The sequence below is a fragment of the Equus asinus genome, chromosome 13, assembly GCF_041296235.1.
Source record: "Equus asinus isolate D_3611 breed Donkey chromosome 13, EquAss-T2T_v2, whole genome shotgun sequence".
Classification (NCBI taxonomy): domain Eukaryota; kingdom Metazoa; phylum Chordata; class Mammalia; order Perissodactyla; family Equidae; genus Equus; species Equus asinus.
The window spans coordinates 25,613,280-25,631,295 of NC_091802.1; the positions used below are offsets into that span (position 1 = coordinate 25,613,280).

The following is an 18,016-nucleotide window of genomic DNA, read 5'->3' on the forward strand; positions in this document are numbered from 1 at the left end:
GCTTGATTCAATGGACTTCACATGAGGGAGTTCATGAGCTCTGAGTCAAATCATAATTTAAATATTACCCTGTTTCCTGACATTTTAATTTAGGTTGAAATATGATTGAGCTAAATTGAGCATTGAGGAAAATCTCGGTAGGGAAACGGAGAGGAAAAAGATGACACTGAAGGACACCATGTTGCCTGAAACATGGAAGGAGGAGAGGAAGTGCTGAACTTCCAGCCACAGTGACTTTCATTCAACACGTATTTATTGTAGGCCTACTTTGTGCCAGACACTATTCAAGCAGGGAGCAAGACCAAGTTTATGTTCACATGAAACAATGGGAAGCAGACAATACACAAGGTTGAAAAATAGACTAGTGCAGAAGGCTAATAATAAACAATCTATAAATACATATACAAGATCATTAAAGATTGTGATGGTTGTTGTGAAGCAACAAACAGGGCGATGAGGTGAAGGATTACTGGCAGAGGCCACTTTAAGTAGGGTGCTCAGAGAAGACTTCTCTGAGGAGGTGACATCTGAGCTAAGAAAACCATGACAGTGGATGTCATTGAAGCCAAGAAGGAGAGATTTCAAGGAAGGAATGGTCAGTTGGTTAAATGCTGAGAGGGGTGTGTAATGAGGACAGAATGTCCACCGGATTTGACGGTTTTGTAAGAGCAGTTCTAGCAGAGTGGTGAAAGTAGGAGAGGGCCGAGAGGGAGTTGGAGGTGAAGAAGTGTAGATCATCTTTTCAAGAGCTTTTGCTATGGAAGGTAGCAGAGAAGTGAGGTCAACTGAGTAGAGGGAACATGAGTGCCTCAGATGTTTACTGGTCCAGAGCATCACTGTCTCGTTCTTTTTTCTCTTCTGCAGTTGCCCAATTCTCTTAGCAGGGCAGGTGGGTAGGGCAGAATAAAGGAGCTCCATTGCCTTTCGTGGGTTTCATGGTTTTTGCTTATGAGTTTCTTAAGAGCTCCCTTATGGTATCAGACACTTCCCCCCTGTTGCTGTATTTGAAATTTTCTGTAGGTTAGTTCCTAGATGCCAGGTTATAGTGCTGTCCCCTTGGGGTAGGGATAGGAAAGGATCTGACGGCCTGCTATTCTCATTCTATGTCACAAGGTGGCAGAAGAGCTCAGTCCTCCTGAGAGAGCCTTTGTGCTTGAACAGAGAGAGAGAAAGTGGAAGAGTTTTCTTTTATGGACTCTCAGACCCTTCCCTTTTTCTTGGTGTCTCAGAGGCCCAAAAGTCAGCCTGCTTGTTGGAGCAGCCATACTGTGGGGTACAGAGAAGTGGGAGAGTTGCATTAATGAGTCAAGATATCTAGTAGCAGAGAAATAGACCCAGAACTGTTTCTCTACTACTAAATATTTTGACTGGTTTTCTAAGTGTTTGGAGTATCTGTGGAGGAGAGGATATCTCTCCTGATCTCCTTTCCCCACAACAAAAATTTCAAATTTAGGAGGAAAAAAGCTATAATATAGGTGAGTTTTATGATGTGTGCAGATGAGAGATGTGACTCTGGAGGATAATAGGAAACTATGACTGACGGATGCATCAGGGTGGGTCTATGAGAGGAACACTTGACAAGAAGCGGAGGGGCTTACCTAGGTTCTGGATTAGACTCTGTAACTGACTGAATTACTTTGAGTAAGTCACTTAACTTCTCTGGCCTCTGTTTTGGTTTTTTTGATGAGATGGTTGGACAAGATGGTTTCAAAGGCCTCTTCCAACTCTAAAATTATTATTTCAATGCCACACTCTGCTACTGTTTTGTTTAAGGGTGTATGCTTTTTATTCGTTTGGATTTATTTTAAATTCTTTTATTGTGGAATATAGCATACATGTAGGAGTATGTAGACCATAAGTATATTTTCAGTAATAATAATAAGAGCAACAATAATAATAATAATGTGAATACCATGTAGCCATCACCCAAAGTAAGAAATTGAACATTGCCAATGTCTTAGAAGCACTCTATATGTCTGTTCCTCTGATCACACTCCTTTCCTTCCTCTTAATCATTATTTTCCCATGCTTTTTAAAAATAGTGAACTATCTATATATGTATCATGAAAAATATTTTTTAAAATTTTGCCTGCTTTTGAACTCAGGTAAATGGATGGGTCATACCCTGTGTATTTTAAAGTAAATTTATTATTATGTATAACACGAAGTGGATACACCTCCCTTCATGTCCTCTCCCAGTCACTGCCCACCATCAGGAGTAACTATTATCCGGATTTTTACCACCACCGATGAGTTTTGCCTATTTTTGAACTTTGTATAACAGGAAACACACTGTTTTGTGTCTGGCATTTTTAATCCACATTGTGTCTGTAAAATTCATCTATATTGTTTTCTGTAGCAATAGTTGGTTCATTCTCATTGCTTTTTAATATTCCATTGTATGAGTGTACCGTAATTTATTTATCCATTCTAATACTGAGAGACAATGGGTTGTTTCCAGTTTTGGGCCATAATGAACAATGTTCTTGGGGGCACATTTGAGAGTTTCTCCAGAGTATAAATCCAGAAATGGAGGCTGGGTTATAGGTTATGCAGTGTAAGTTCAACTTTACTAAGTAATGCCCAGCTGCTGTCGTAACAGGTTGTCTCCATTTACACTCCCATCTGTAGTATATGAAAGTTGCCAAAGGGGCCAAAGAGCCTTTTCAGTGTGGCACAACTAGGGAACTGAGCAGGGCCAGGCATATCTTCACAGTGCCTACTCTTTGGTTGGTTCTCAGCAGCTCAGGCCACAGTCACTCCTCCTGTTTACTTGCTCCCTCCAAGTAAGGGTAAAGGATTCAAATTATCCCTGGGTCATATGCTCTATTGTTCTGGGAATATTGGCCCCATGGTGGGGTAGACTGGTAAATTTAATAACATAATCATACCTGAATCAAGTGAACATCCATAGGATATTTTGTACTTGTACTGAACACTAGGAGGAAATGGAGGCATAGAGAGAAAGGGGGAAGAAATATTTTCAGTGTACCTACTATGTTCCAAACCTTGTGTTAGAAACTTTACATCTTGGTTATAACATTTAATCCAAAACACAACCTTACAAGGTAGGTATTATTTCTCTGTTTTAGACAAAGAAACTGAGGCTCAGAAATGGGGTCATTTGCTCAAGGTCACAGTGCTAATTAGTAACAGAGTTAGGATTTAAAGCCTAGTCTGTCTGATTAAAGAGCTCAAACTCTTTTCATTACAGAACACAGAGAAGGCACGTCCCTGCTGCTCTTGAGGTATCTTTGGCTTAGACTTCAATACCAGAAATCAGTTCTTCTCACCTATATTCACTCCCAAAACTAGGCTATTCCATTGATTATGGCCATCTCGTTCACTGATTTAAACCACATTTTATTTTCATTCATTTTTGGTTTCCTTTATCTTTCTTTCTAACTTTTGTTTTCATTAAGAAAATTGGGCCCCTCATCACAGCGTGTCCACTGTGGGGAGACAACTTTCTACCTGCTGCTCTGGTATGTTAACCAGAGGAGAGATTAAAAAAACACAGGGATATTGTGAAATCTTTTGATCCAAGTTATGATACAGGAAAACTTTTTTTTTTTCCAAAGATTTTATTTTTTTCCTTTTTCTCCCCAAAGCCCCCCGGTATATAGTTGTATATTCTTCATTGTGGGTCCTTCTAGTTGTGACATGTGGGGCGCTGCCTCAGCGTGGTTTGATGAGCAGTCCCAAGTCCATGCCCACGATTCGAACCAACGAAACACTGGGCCACCTGCAGCGGAGTGCGCGAACTTAACTGCTCGGCCACGGGGCCAGCCCCAATACAGGAAAACTTTTAAACTGAAAGAATGAAAAGGATAAAAGGAAGTTGAGCAATGGCTCAAGTTAAAGCTCTATAAAAATTATTAATGTTGTATTTTATTATTTATTATGCTTCATATATAATAATAACAGTGGAAAGTGAAGGTATTTTTTGGGGTAGACAGGTAGAGGCCTAAATATGTAGCAGAAAAAATCTGAGTCTGATACAGGAGTAATGGAGGCAGCGGAGAAGTCTGAAGAGAAGGGGGGAGGGGGTTAGAAGTAAACTCACCAGGAGTGCTTTCATGGGTTTCAGGAGACTGAGGTCAGAGATGAGAAGGTTGTAAAGCTGATCAATATAAAATGTCAGAATCCCAGGAGTGAGCAAGACCTAAACAAGTCATCTTGTCCATTTCCCTGCCTTTAGGTAAAAAGGCCTTTAAACTCTTTCCAGGTATTTAGTTGTGAAGTGTGTAGGACTTAGAAAGATATATATATATATATATATATATTTTTTTTTTTAGTGAGGAAGATTTGCTCTGAACTAACATCTGTTGCCAATCTTCCTCTTTTTCTGCTTGAGGAAGATTAGCCCTGAGCTAAATCTGTGCCAGTCTTCCTCTGTTTTGTCTGTGGGTCGCTACCACAGTGTGGCTGACCAGTGGTGTAGGTCCACGCCCAGGATCCAAACCCGTGAACCTGAGCTGCTGAAGTGGAGTGCACTGGGCTTATCCACTACACCACAGGGCTGGCCCCTAGAAAGAGATTTTTTAAAAAAATATAGTGGAGCTGTCACAGAAGAAGCAGCTAAGATTTGGTGACTGCCAAATATAGATAGCATAGATAGGTACTGGAAGTGTTTGGGAGTGGATAAGGAGGGAGGGAGAGCTGAAATGCTTTGTGAAAACCCAAGTACCCATGTGAAGACCTGGATGTCCATGTGAAAACATCGTGGTAAGTGAGTCTCCACTATGAACACTGCCCTTCATGGTGCAATCATACCTTTCATCATCAGGACCAGACTTATAAAGTGGCCTTTCTGAGGGCATCTTCTGACCTTATGATGTGAAACTCCTTCAGGCTCTTAACTCTAGACAAACCTGAGAAGTTGACCAGAGCAAAGGAACATGTTGTTCAGATAAGGCCATTATGTCTTCTTTTTCTCTTCTTCATGACTGGAGCCACAATTCTGGTCAAGGCACTGACTTTCTTGAGGAAGTCTGTCCATCTATAAAGCAGCTAAGTATCCTACTAGAGGCTTTGCCTCCCAGAGGTGATGTGAAGACAGATAAGCAGACATCAGGAGTAGAGTGGCCTCTCAGGTACGGAGATAATCTTTACTTTGGTCAATGAAGCACTTACTAATATCTGTACCTAGCCCTACTCTAAGAGCCATAGAGGGGAGTACCAGACTATAAGAAATGCTCTCTGCATGTAAGATTATTAAAATTTAGCTGGAGAGCTAAAACCAACATACACACAAAAAATTATAGCCTGATAAATGCTGAACTGTGTGGTGGGGACCAGATTGCTGCAAGAATTCGAAGAAGAGATAGATCAGTAGAAGCTGGAGAAGAGATCTTCCTAGAGAAAATGGGACTTCCAAGGACTAGAAAGATTCAGAAAATTAGGAGGGAGGAAGGAGCAGTTTACCAGCATAAGCAGATGTAAGAATAAGCATGGCAAGAGCTAGAAGCCAAATTAGAGTCTATGTTATATATTGGGGACCAGTGGGAAATAACATCCCAGTATTTCTTCTATCCTCTATCCTAAAGCTGGATCACTGACCTTCCTGCTTAAGGAATCTGGAACCATGGCCAGACAGCCGCCAGGACAGGGAGCTTTTCATGGTTCCATTTTCTATTACGGCACTTTCTTTCCTCCCTTGGTTCAACTCTAGCCTTACCTGATAAAGACTTTCCTGTCCTGGAAATGCAGGTGTAGGAGGCGTTGCTGTTTAACAGAGGCACTGGCAGCAGAGGGGAAAAATAAGGATAAATACTAAACTGTTGTTCTCAAACTTGAGAGTGAATAATTACTGCCTAAAAAAAAGTCTGCAGTGGGGCTGGGAATCTGCATTTTTAACAAGCACCTAGTGATTATGTTTCAGATGGTCAGTGGAACATACTTTGAGAAACACTGCCATAAACTAAAGTAAAATTGACAATAAAGGGCCAAAATGGCCTGGATGTTGACACAGATACTATTTATGTATTCCTGGGCTTATTCATTTTTAAGAATTCATCTTCTCCCATCTATGGCTCTTATAAAATTCATGTGGCTGTTATCTAAGGAGCAAGATGTAGACACTCTGTTTTGCTGTTTAGTTTTGTCTTCCCAATAGATTATGATCATCTGAAAGACAAGGACCCCTCAGACTTCTCTTACTTTCCCCACATTGGGGTGAGAGACCATCTTTAAGGTTGGAAGGTAGCTGGAATGCTCAGGATAAATCCCTGATACCTATTTTTTTTTAAAGATTGGCACCTGAGCTAACAACTGTTGCCAATCTTGTTTCTTTTCTTTTCTTTTCTTCTTCTTCTCCTCAAAGCCCCCCAGTACATAGTAGTATATCCTAGTTGTAGGTCCTTCTAGTTGTGCTATGTGGGACACCAACTCAGCATGGCTTGATGAGCGGTGCCATGTCTGTGCCCAGGACCCAAACCAGTGAAACCCTAGGCTGCCAAAGCAGAGCGCAGGAACTTAACCACTTGGCCACAGGGCTGGCCCCTCCCTGATACCTTTAGACAACCATTTGATATTTGGGACCTTGTATTAATTTTCTAGGGCTGCCATAATAAAGTACCATAGACTGGGTGGCTTAAACAACAGAAATTTATTTCTTCATAGTTTTGGAGGCTGTAAATCCAAGATCAAGTTGTCACCAATGTAGGTTTCTTCTGAGGCTTATCTCTTTGGCTTGTAGTTGGCCATCTTCTCTAGCATAAGAGCCACAATTTTGCTAAAGTGCTTCATCAGTTGTAATTCACAGATGGTCTTCCCTCTGTGTGTGTCTGTGTCCCAATCTCCTTATAAGAACACCAGTCATTTGGATTTAGGGCCTACTGTGATGATCTAATTTTAACTTAATTTCCTGTTTAAAGATCCTATCTCTAAATGTACTCACATTCTCAGGTACTGGGGGTTAGGACTTCAACATATGAATTTTGGAACACAATTCAGCTCATTACAGCCATCTAATTTCAGCTTTTAGGAATGTGCCACTCACTCCTTCTCTTCCACTTGTTAGTCTTATATAGTAAGTTCTCTCCACCCTTTGGCTCTCCTCCACTGCTTCTTACAGACATAATGGTTTGCGTGGCAAGAACTCAAGGAACAGCTCTAAAAAGCCTGTAGTAGAGATGGGCAGGTTGCGGCATGCACCAAACACCACCACACTTAGGAGTTGTTGAAATTCCAGGTGTATTGTCTTAAAGACACAGCTTTCTGCCCATTCTCTGCCCAGTTATCTTAACATTTGATAATAATAATTAGATTATTAGATGCTATGTAAGTGGTTTTGGTGTATCCTAACTCATCCTTCATTTTCTTTCACTGTACCTCTTTCATTAGGCCTCTCCTTGGCTAGTTCTTTAGAAAGCTTCATTCCTTCAAATATTCAGTCAGGTCAAAAGCAGGACATGTGGGGCCAGCCTGTTGGCATAGTGGTTAAGTTTGTGCACTCTGCTTTGAAAGCCTCGGGTTTGCAGATTCGGATCCTGGGTGTGGACCTACACACTGCTCATCAAGCCAAGCTGTGGTGGTGTCCCACATACAAAATAGAGGAAGACCGGTACAGATGTTAGCTCAGGGCCAATCTTCCTCACCAGAAAAAAAAAAAAAAGCAGGACCTGTAAGGGCTTACTGAAGTTTCACATATCGACACTTTTTGAGGGTAAGCTCCTGGTTTTGCAGTGCTCCTAAGGCTGATAAAGAGCAACACCACTAAGAAAGAATCTTGGGGCCAGAGTTCTTATTAGAGTTCTTAGTAGTTAATAAGAACTAGAAAAGATAGACGAAAAATAAGAGACAACCTCAAGATATTTAGTTCTTTCCAAAGTTTCCTTCATGCCAGCTTTAGAGAGCACTATTAGGGAGAAGCAAAGCTTTCTTCTTCCCAGGCCTTTTTTTTTTCAGTCAGTCAGGTCAAATATCCTGTTAAACCAGGAAGTCATGCTCAATTATGTCTAAGTTCTGATTTTCCTATCTTTATTCAACTGACAGATGCATCCGACAGGCAAAGTTATTGGGAAATATGGGTCACTGCTCTGTAAAGTCTACATCTTCAGTCCCTATTATTTTAAAGTGGGCTGGTAAACTCTTAGAGAAGCCACCACCTGGTGGTATTAGGAGGGCTCGTAGATGAATATTGTTCCTTGTTGACCAATCTTCTTATCTTCCTGCTTCCACTTCCACCCAAGAACTTCAGACCTCAGGTGTGTATTTCTACCCTGTTCACTTTTTGCCCTCTGGCATAGAACTTTTTCCTACCAAATTGTCATCCGTATTGTCATCCTTACACAGCACAAGCTTGTGTGAGGATCAGAAAAGTACTGTGGGTGCTCCATTAAATTCTTGGAAGGGGTTAAACTCACCCCATTCTTCTGAAGTGCAATTTTCTCCAATTTTCTTTCTCTCCTGCCCAATAGTTGTATTTATATGTTGGGATTCTTTCTAGTTACTATTGATTTTCAACACAGCCACGATGAAAGTCTTGTTATGAAATAATTTGTAAAACTAGAGAAATTGGTTGGCTTCTTCTCAAAGGCTTGGTGTAACCAAGTGGAGGTTGGGAAGCACACTCCGATCCCATAAGTCAGGAATTTGCTGCCGTCTATTTTCTCTGCTCAGGGTAGGCAGAAAAGACTTGTCCTCGGCACACTGTCCTTCTTACTGAGCGTCTGTACTGAGGCTTCCCCTCACTGCTCCAGGATCCGGCACCTCAGACTCCTTTAGGGCGGGCTGCTTTAGGGCTGAGGAGCAAGCCAAGGGAGGCTGGTTATGTTGTTTCAGAGCAGGGGCTAGTTAGCCTGCACTAACTTGGAAACCAGCCTGTGTGATCCTGGGCAATTCATGGATGCAACACGCTCCTCTCCAGGGTGTTAGGATGGAACACGGTGAGGTCCTTACGAGGCCCGCACACCGCCTACCCTACTCAGTCCTCCTTGGTTCCGGGCTCCCTTCCCGCGCTACAAGCCGGCTATCCCGGCCTCTCACTGCGGCCCGGCGCCTCTCTCCCTGATGGGAGGTGCACGTGGGGCCGTTTCCCCCACTCCCCTGTCCGCCGGGAGGGGGAGCCAGCTGGCCGGCTCTGCGCCCGCCCCCGGCAGAGAGGGTGGGTAAGGCCGGGCCGGGCCGGGCCAGGCCGGGGGAGCCGCGACCGCCTGGGACCCGCCCGCCCTCTCGCCGCTCGGCCCCGAATGGCAGAACGGCGCTCGGACCATCGGCATCGCCTCACGTCGCCCCGCCCCGCGCCGCCCTCCCATTGGCTGTCGCCTAGCCCTGGGGGCCCGCGCCTCGCCTCACCGCCGGCCAGACAGCGCCACAGCCGGGAGCCGGGTCGGAGGTGAACGGCCTCGAGTAACCCCGGATGTAGTCACCTCATGGGACTTGAGGGCTGAGGTGGGAGGCAGGGGCGGGGCAGGGGCGGGGCGGGCGCCCCTGAAGCCCCGCCCCTTCCCCGTGTGCCGGGCCGGCCGGGTGCTGCGCGCCTGTCAGCCATCGCCGGAGCTGCGGTCGTGTCCTCCCGCCCAGCGCCACCTCCGCGCAGGGGCTCCGGGACCGCCGGCCCGCGGACGCTGCAGCCCTGAGGTGAGGTGAGGGTGCCCTTAGAGCCTATGACTCGGAAGCTGGAGAGCCTGTGGCCCGGGGAGGGGCGACGGCGGCGGGGAGCCGCCTCCCATCTTCCGCTCGCACGCGGCCGGGGCTCCATCCCGTCAGGACCCGGCGCCAGGCAGCCCTGCCCTCTCCGCCGCTCTGGGGCCTTGAGTTCCCTTTTCGGGCGACGTGGAGGGGCTTGGGGTCTCGGGAGTGGGCGCTCGGACTCCGGAACTGGAAGGCGTACAGCCCCGGGCCTCTGGGAAGGGGCTAGAGTGTCTGCTGGGAGTGGGAGCCCCCCCTCCCGCCTCAGCCCCGGCGTGGTTCGCTTCCTTCCAGACCCCTCTCTCCAGTGCGACCCTGCGCTCGGGAGAGGAAGACCCACGTGGGCGGGGGTGTTGAGGGTTGGGTCCAGTTGCATTAAGTCTTCTTTCTCTCTCTTGCGAGAGAGAAGTGTGGGGTGCAGAGACCTGGGCTTCTCTTGCTCTCGCTGTGTCTTTGTATCGTGATGGGAGGCAGAGCCAGGCGAATTGTCCATTGCCAGTCCCTCTCCCATGGTTTGATTCTGTTTTCTGTGAGGGACGTAGTAAGTGTTCGTGCCTGTTACTACTCTCAGGGAAGTTCGCCATACTGATCAAGGGAAGCTATTGGAGATAGGACGTCGGAAGGTGATGTGAGGCTAATGATTTCAGAGGAAAATGTGCGTGAAGGTCTTGCCCGGGTCAGTGCCAACATTATTTTTGCATTTGGACACGGGAAAGTGGACACTAGTGGACACTTGGAATCAGCTTTAAATATCAGGCCCTGCATGTAGGCCTTGTGGGTTTTTTAGAAGAATGTAAGAATATAACTGTTCAGGTAGGGGAAATACTTTAATTTCAGATATTTTTGTTTGGGGTTTAAGTTTAAGACTGAAATCAAAAGACCCTAGGAGTTACTGATTCCATTTTCTACTTGAGCGGTGTTTCAGTAATTTCCCGACATGAGGAGTAAGCCTAATAACCTGGTCTTCAGTCTCAGAAGTCGGTCCCCTTTGAATCTCTCTTTTCATTCATATTTCCTCCCCAAGTGCAGTAGTACAGCTTGAGAAGCTGCTTACTTTGGTCACGTGGTTTCTTCTTGCTAGGGGGTAGAAATTCTCTGATTTGCCTGGGGCTTCTTGGTGGGGATGTCTTGGATGTCTGTGATGAGAAGGATTTCTGTGCTGCTAGTTTGACAGGCACTTTTAAGGAAAGCATTGTGGTCTAAGAGAGCAGGACAGCAGCTGCAGTGTCCAGATAGGTGCCTGTTTGCTACAGAGTAGCAAGTCTTTCCACTTTCTCACCTCAGTTTCCTCATTTCTAATAACAGGAGGATTGTTGTGAATCCAAGAATAATTAAGAAACGTTGTAAAGTGGGCGTATGAAAGATGTCAAAGACAAAGTTTTAATTTATGAAGCCACCTCTGTTTGTGTTGCAGAAGTTTTGTTTTGAATTACCATTGCAGAATAGAAATAACGTCAAGCATAAGATTTAATTGTGTGTAAAATGGGAGGAAAGGTTGAGCATCCGTGGCATTTGGCTTAAAAATGTATAATTCAGATGATGATTAGGCTATGTCAAAGAACTGGCATTGTGAAAGCCGACCTCAGGACTCTCTCACCTGATGTTGACCTCTCTAAAGTTCTGTGAACAGGTTCAGATGTAGAGCACTACATAACATCCTACATATTTCCTTTTCAGTCATTGACTAGGAAGATTTTTTTCCTGTGACACAAACTGGTTTAACAGATCTGGGGCTAGTGTTTTCTTTCTTTAAAAAATTTTTTTTGATAGCTATAAGCCTAATAATAGCTAATATTGGTTGGAGAAAGATACATTAAAATAAATTTCTTGGAGTAATACATTGGAATTTAGTATTTCTAATTGGAGGACGCTTTTTACAATTCAGATAAAAAGGTCATTATATTATTATATAACATGTTCTTAAAAGATTAATAATAGTAGGAGCTATGAATCAAGCATCTTTCCAGACCCTTAAAACAATAAGATTATAGAAGTGAATGAACACTAAAGACTTGTTGGCTAAAAAAACTTCTATAAGTATTGAGGTGACTAACATTTTTTTGTTTTATTTTAAAAAAAAATTTTTTATTGTGGTCTAAATAGTTTTTAACATTGTGAAATTTCAGTACATTAATATTTGTCAAACACCATATAAATCTGCCCCTGCACCGCTTGTGCCCGCACCCGCCCGCCCCTCCCCTCCTGTAACCAATAAATTGTTCTCTTTGTCCGTAAGTTTGTTTATATTCCACATATGAGTGAAATTATTTGGTATTTGTCTTTCTCTCTCTGGCTTATTTCGCTTAACATGATGCCCTCAAGGTCTATCCATGTGGTTTCGAATGGGATGATTATGTCTTTTTTTTATGGGTGAGTAGTATTCCATTGTATATATATATGTACATCACATCTTCTTTATCCAGTCATCGGTCATTGGGCACTTGGGTTGCTTCCGTGCCTTGGCTATTGTGAATAATGCTGCAGTGAACATAGCGGTGCATAAGTCTCTTTGTATTGTTGATTTCAGGTTCTTTGGATAAATACCCAGTAGTGGGTAGCTGGGTCATATGGTCATCTATTTTTAATTTTTTGAGAAATCTCCATACTGTTTTGCAAAGTGGCTGCATAAGTTTGCATTCCCACCAGCAGTGGATGAGGGTTCCCTTTTCTCCGCAACCTCTCCAACATTTATTATTTTTTGCCTTGGTGATTATAGCCATTCTAACAAGTGTAAAATGATATCTAAGTGCAGTCTTTTTTTTTTTTTTTTTAAAGATTGGCACCTGAGCTAACAACTGTTGCCAATCTTTTTTTTTTTTCTGCTTATTCTGCCCAAATCCCCCCAGTACATAGTTGTATATTTTAGTTGTGGGTCCCTCTAGTTCTGGCATGTGGGACGCTGCCTCAGCATGGTCTGATGAGCAGTGCCATGTCCGCACCCAGGATCTGAACTGGCGAAACCATGGGCCTCTGAAGCAGAGTCCATGAACTTAACCACTTGGCCACGGGGCCGGCCCCCTATGTGTAGTTTTTGTGTGTGTGTGTGTGTGTGAGGAAGATTAGCCCTGAGCTAACTTCCTCTTTTCACTGAGGAAGACTGGCCCTGAGCTAAGATCCATGCCCATCTTCCTCTATTTTATATGTGGGACGCCTGCCACAGCATGGCATGCCAAGTGGTGCCATGTCCTCACCCAGGATCTGAACCAGCGAACCCTGGGCCGCGAATAAGCGGAACGTGCGAACTTAACAGCTATGCCACCGGGCCAGCCCCCCCTAAGTGTAGTTTTGATTTGCATCTCCCTGATGATTAGTGATATTGAGCATCTTTTCATGTACCTATTGGCCATCTGTATATCTTCTCTGGAAAAATGTCTGTTCATATCCTCTGCCCACTTTTTGATTGAGTTTATTTTTTTGTAGTTCAGTTGTGTGAGATCTTTATATATTATGGAGATTAACCCTTTATTGGATATGATTTGCAAATATTTTCTCCCAGCTGGTAGGTTGTTTTTTCATTTTGATCTTGGTTTCCTTTGCCTTCCAGAAGCTCTTTAGTCTGATGAAGTCCTGCGTGTTTATTTTTTCTTTTGTTTACCTTGTCTGAGTGGACATTGTATCTGTAAAGATCCTTTTAAGGCTGATGTTGGAGTGTACTGTCTATATTTTCTTTTTTTTTTTTTAAAGATTTTATTTTTCCTTTTTCTCCCCAAAGCCCCCTGGTACATAGTTGTGTATTTTTAGTTGTGGGTCCTTCTAGTTGTGGCATGTGGGATGCTGCCTCAGCATGGCTTGATGAGCAGTGCCATGTCTGCGCCCAGGATCCAAACTGGTGAAACCCTGGGCCACCGAAGAGCAGCATGCGAACTTAAATACTCGGCCACGGGGCCGGCCTATGCCTGTATTTTCTTACAGGAGTTTTATGGTTTCAAGTCTTACCTTTAAGTCTTTGATCCATTTTGAGTCTATTTTTGTGTATGGAGAAAGATAATGATCTACTTTGATTCTTTTGCATGTGACTGTCCAGTTTTCCCAGAACCACTTATTGAAGAGGTTTTCCTTTCTCCATTGTATGTTCTTGGCTCCTTTGTTGAAGATTAGCTGTCCATAGATGTGTGGTTTTATTTCTGGGCTTTCAGTTCTGTTCCATTGATCTGCGTGCCTGTTTTTGTACCAGTACCATGCTGTTTTGATTTCTATAGCTTTATGATATGTTTTTTTTTTGAGGAAGATTAGCCCTGAGCTAACATCTGCTGCCAATCCTCCTCTTTTTGCTGAGGAAGACTGGCCCTGAGCTAACATCTGTGCCCATCTTCCTCTACTTTATATGTGGGATGCCTACCACAGCATGGCTTGCCAATCGGTGCCATGTCCGCACCCGCGATCCAAACCAGCAAACCCCGGGCCGCTGAATTGGAACGTGTGAACTTAACCACTGCGCCACTGGGCTGGCCCCTTTAATTATTATGTAATCTGTGGGGTGATTTTTTTTGAAAGAGTTTTCTTGTGGTAAAACACATAGATCATAAAATTTATCATCTTAACCATTTAAAAATGTACAGTTCACTGCTAAATACATTCATAATGTTGTACAGCCATCACTAACGTTTGTCTCCCGAACTTTTTTCATCTTGTGAAACTGAACCTCTATATAACTCGCATTTTCCTCTCCTGCAACCCCTGGCAACCACCATTCTACTTTCTGTGATTTTGACTACTCTAAGTATCTCATATAAGTAGAATCATACTCTAATTATCTTTTCTGTGACTGACTTATTTCACTTAGCATAATGTCTTCAACGTTCACCTATGTTGTAGCATATTGCAGAATTTCCTTCCTTTTTAAAGCTGAATAATATTCCATTGTACTTTTATACCACATTTTGCTTATTCCATTCTTCTATCAGTGCACACTTGGTTTTTCCCCATGTTTTAGCTATTGTGAATACTGGTGCTTTGACCATGAGTTTAGAAATATCTCTTTGAGATCTTGTATTCAGTTCTTGGGTATATACCCAGAAGTGGAATTGCTGTATCATTTGGTAATTCTATTTTGTTTTTCTTGAGGAACCACCATACTGTTTACCACAGAGGCTGTACCAGTTTACATTCCCACCAACAGTGTCCAAGGGTTCTAATTTCTCCACATCCTCACCAACGCTTGTTTTCTCTTTTTTTGATGGTAGCCATCTTAATGGCTATGGGGTAGTATCTCATTGTATTTTTGATTTACGTTTCCCTAATGATTAGTGATGTTGAGCTGATTGATACTTTGCTTATTAGCCATTCATGTATCTTTTTTGGAGAAATGTCTGTTCAAGTCCTTTGCCCATTTCTGAATTGTTTTTTTTTTTAATTGTTGAGTTTTAGGAGTTCTCTCTATATTCTAGATATTAATCCCTTATCAGATGTGATTTGCGAATATTTTTTCCGTCTTTGGGTTGCATTTTTACTCTGTAGAGTATCTTTTGATGTGCAGAATTTTTTAATTTTCAAGAAGTCCAGTTTGTCTGTTTTTTCTTTTGTTACCTCTCCTCTTGGTGTCATATCCAAGAAATCTTTGCCAAATCTTTGCCAAATTTGATGTCGTGAAGCTTTTGTTCCATATTTTCTTCTAAGAGTTTTCTTGTTTTAGGTCTTACATTTAGGTTCTTGATCCATATTGAGTTGATTTTTGTATATGGTGTTAGGTAAGGGTCCAACTTCATTTGTTTGCATGTGGAGATCCAGTTTTCCCAGCACCATTTGTTGAAAAGGCTGTCCTTTCCCCATTAAATGGTATTAGCACCTTTGTCAAACATCATTTGACCATATATGCAAGGGTTTGTTTTTGGGCTCTCTGCTTCATTGGTCTTTTTGTCTATCTTTATGCCAATACAACACTGCTTTGATCACTGTAGCTTTGTAGAAGTTTTGAAATCAGGTAGCATGAGTCCTCCAGTTTTGTTCTTCTTTTTTCAATATTGTTTTGGCTATTCAGGGTCCCTTGGGATTCCATATGAATTTTAGGATGGGTTTTTCTATTTCTGCAAAAACTTTCATTGGGATTTTGATAGGGATTGCATTGAATCTCTAGATCAGTTTGGGTTGGTAGTATTGACATTTTAATAATATTGAGTCTTCCAATCCATGAACATGGGATGTGTTTCCATTTATTTATATCTTCTTTCATTTCTTTCAGGAATGTTTTGTAGTTTTTATTGTACAAGTCTTTCACCTCCTTGGTTAAGTTAATTCCTAAGTGTTTTATTCTTTTTGATGCTATTGTAAATAGAATTGTTTTTGTAGTTTCCTTTTCAGATTGTTCATTGTGTATAGAAATGCAACTGATTTTTCTGTGTTGGCTTTGTATCCTGCTACTTTGCTGAATTCATTTATTTGTTCTTACAGGTTTTTTTGTGTGGAATCTTTAGGGTTTTCTACATATAAGATCCTATCACCAGCAAACAGAGATAATTTTACTTCTTCCTTTCCAATTTGGATGCCTTTTATTTCTTTTCCTTACCTAATTGCTCTGGGTAGAACTTCAGCTACTGTGTTGAATAGAAGTTGTGAAGGTGGACCTTCTTGCTGTGCTTCTGATCTTAGAGAAAGGCTTTTAGTGTTCCACCGTTGAGTATTATGTTTGATGTGGGTTTTTTATATATGACCTTTATTGTGTGAGGAAGTTTCCTTCTATTCCTAGTTTGTTGAGTGTTTTCATCATGAAAGTGTGTTGAATTTTGTCAAATGCTTTTTCTGCATCAATTGAGATGATCATCTAGTTTTTTCCTTAATTTTGTTAATGTGATATATTACATTGACTGATTTTCGTATATTGAACCATTTTTGCATTCTAGCAATCTAGTAGACTCCTTGCATTCTTGTATCCAGTTGGTCATAGCGTATAATCCTTTTAATATGCTGCTGAATTCTGTTTGCTAGTATATTGTTGAGGATTTTTGCATCAATATTCATAAGGGATATTAGTCTTTAGTTTTTCTTTCTTGTAGTGTCTTTGTCTTTGATATCAGGGTAGTGCTGGCCTCATAGCATGAGTTAGGAAGTGTTCCCTCCTCTTCAACTTTCTGGAAAAATTTGTGAAGAATTGGTGTTACTACTTCTTTAAATGTTTGGTAAAATTTGCCAGGGAAGGTATCAGGTCCAGGGCTTTTTTGGGTTGGGAGATTTTTTATTACCAATTCAATCACCTTACTAGTTAAAAGTGTATTCACATTTTCTGTTTCTTTGTGATTTAGTCTTGGTATGTTTTCTGTTTCTAGAAATTTGTCTATTTCGTCTAGGTTATCCAGTTTGTTGGCATACAGCTATTCATAGTACTCTCTTATAATTCTTTTTCTTTCTGTGGAATCAGTAGTAACATTCCCACTTTCATATCTGATTTTAGTACTTTGAGTCTTCTTTTTTACATAGTCCATCTAGCTAAAGATCTGTCAATTTTGTTGATCATTTCAAAGAACCAACATTTGGTTTCATTGATTTTCTCTGTTTTTCTATTCTCTATTTCATTTATCTCTACTCTAATCTTTATACCTTCCTTCTGTTGGCTTTGGGTTTAGTTTGCTCTTCTTTTTCTTGTTCCTTAAGTTGTAAAGTTAGATTGTTGATTTTATATCTTTATTTTTTAATGTGTTTGTAGCTGTAAATTTCCCCCATAGCTCCACTTTCACTGCATCCCATAAGTTTTGATATGTTGTGTTTTCATTTTCATTCATCTCTTTAAGTATTTTCTAATTTCCCTTGTAACTTCTTTTTTGATCCATTGGTTGTTTAAAAGTGTGTTGTTTAATTTCCACATTTTTTCCCAGTTTTCCTTTTGTTAATCGATTTGTGACTTCATCCCATGTGGTCAGAGGAGATACTTTGTGTGCTATCTATCTTTTAAAATTTATTGAGACTTAATTTGTGGCCTAATACATGCTCTACCCTGGAAAATATCCCCATATGCACTTGATAAGAAAGTATGCTGCTGTTGTTGGGTAGTGTTCTATATATGTCTTTTATCTAGTTGGTCTGTTGTGTTGTTTTAAGTCCTCTATTTACTTATTTCTCTCTCTCTCTCTGGTTGTTCTGTACATTATTGTGAGTAGGGTATTGAACTCTCCAACTATTATTGTAGAACTGTCTATTTCTCCCTTCAATTCTATCAGTTTTTGCTTCGTATATTTTGATGGTCTGGCATTAGGTGCATATATTTTTATAATTATTTCTTCTTGCTGTATTGAACCTTTTATTAATATATAATGTCCTTCCTTGTCTCTTGTAACTTTTTTTGGTTTAAATTCTATTTTGTCTGATAGTAGTATAACCACCTCATTCTCTTTTGGTTACTTCATTTTGCTATTTGTTTTCTATATGCCTTATAGCTTTTTTGTCTTTTCCT

General features: G+C 41.6%; 1 protein-coding gene across 8 annotated transcripts in view; it reads left to right on the forward strand.

The window, feature by feature from the left end:
• ACACA (acetyl-CoA carboxylase alpha) overlaps positions 1-18,016 on the forward strand; it is a 267,372-nt gene that overhangs the window by 32,602 nt on the left and 216,754 nt on the right. Inside the window, exon 1 of one of the 8 annotated variants that reach the window (XM_044745747.2) lies at positions 9,318-9,590. The exons of 5 other annotated variants lie outside the window; for them this stretch is intronic. The gene's annotated coding sequence lies outside the window, so the exon portion shown is untranslated. Of the gene's footprint in view, positions 1-9,317; positions 9,591-18,016 lie in introns of those variants that run through there. 2 more of the 8 variants (XM_014862267.3, XM_070482838.1) reach the window with 2 other exon arrangements.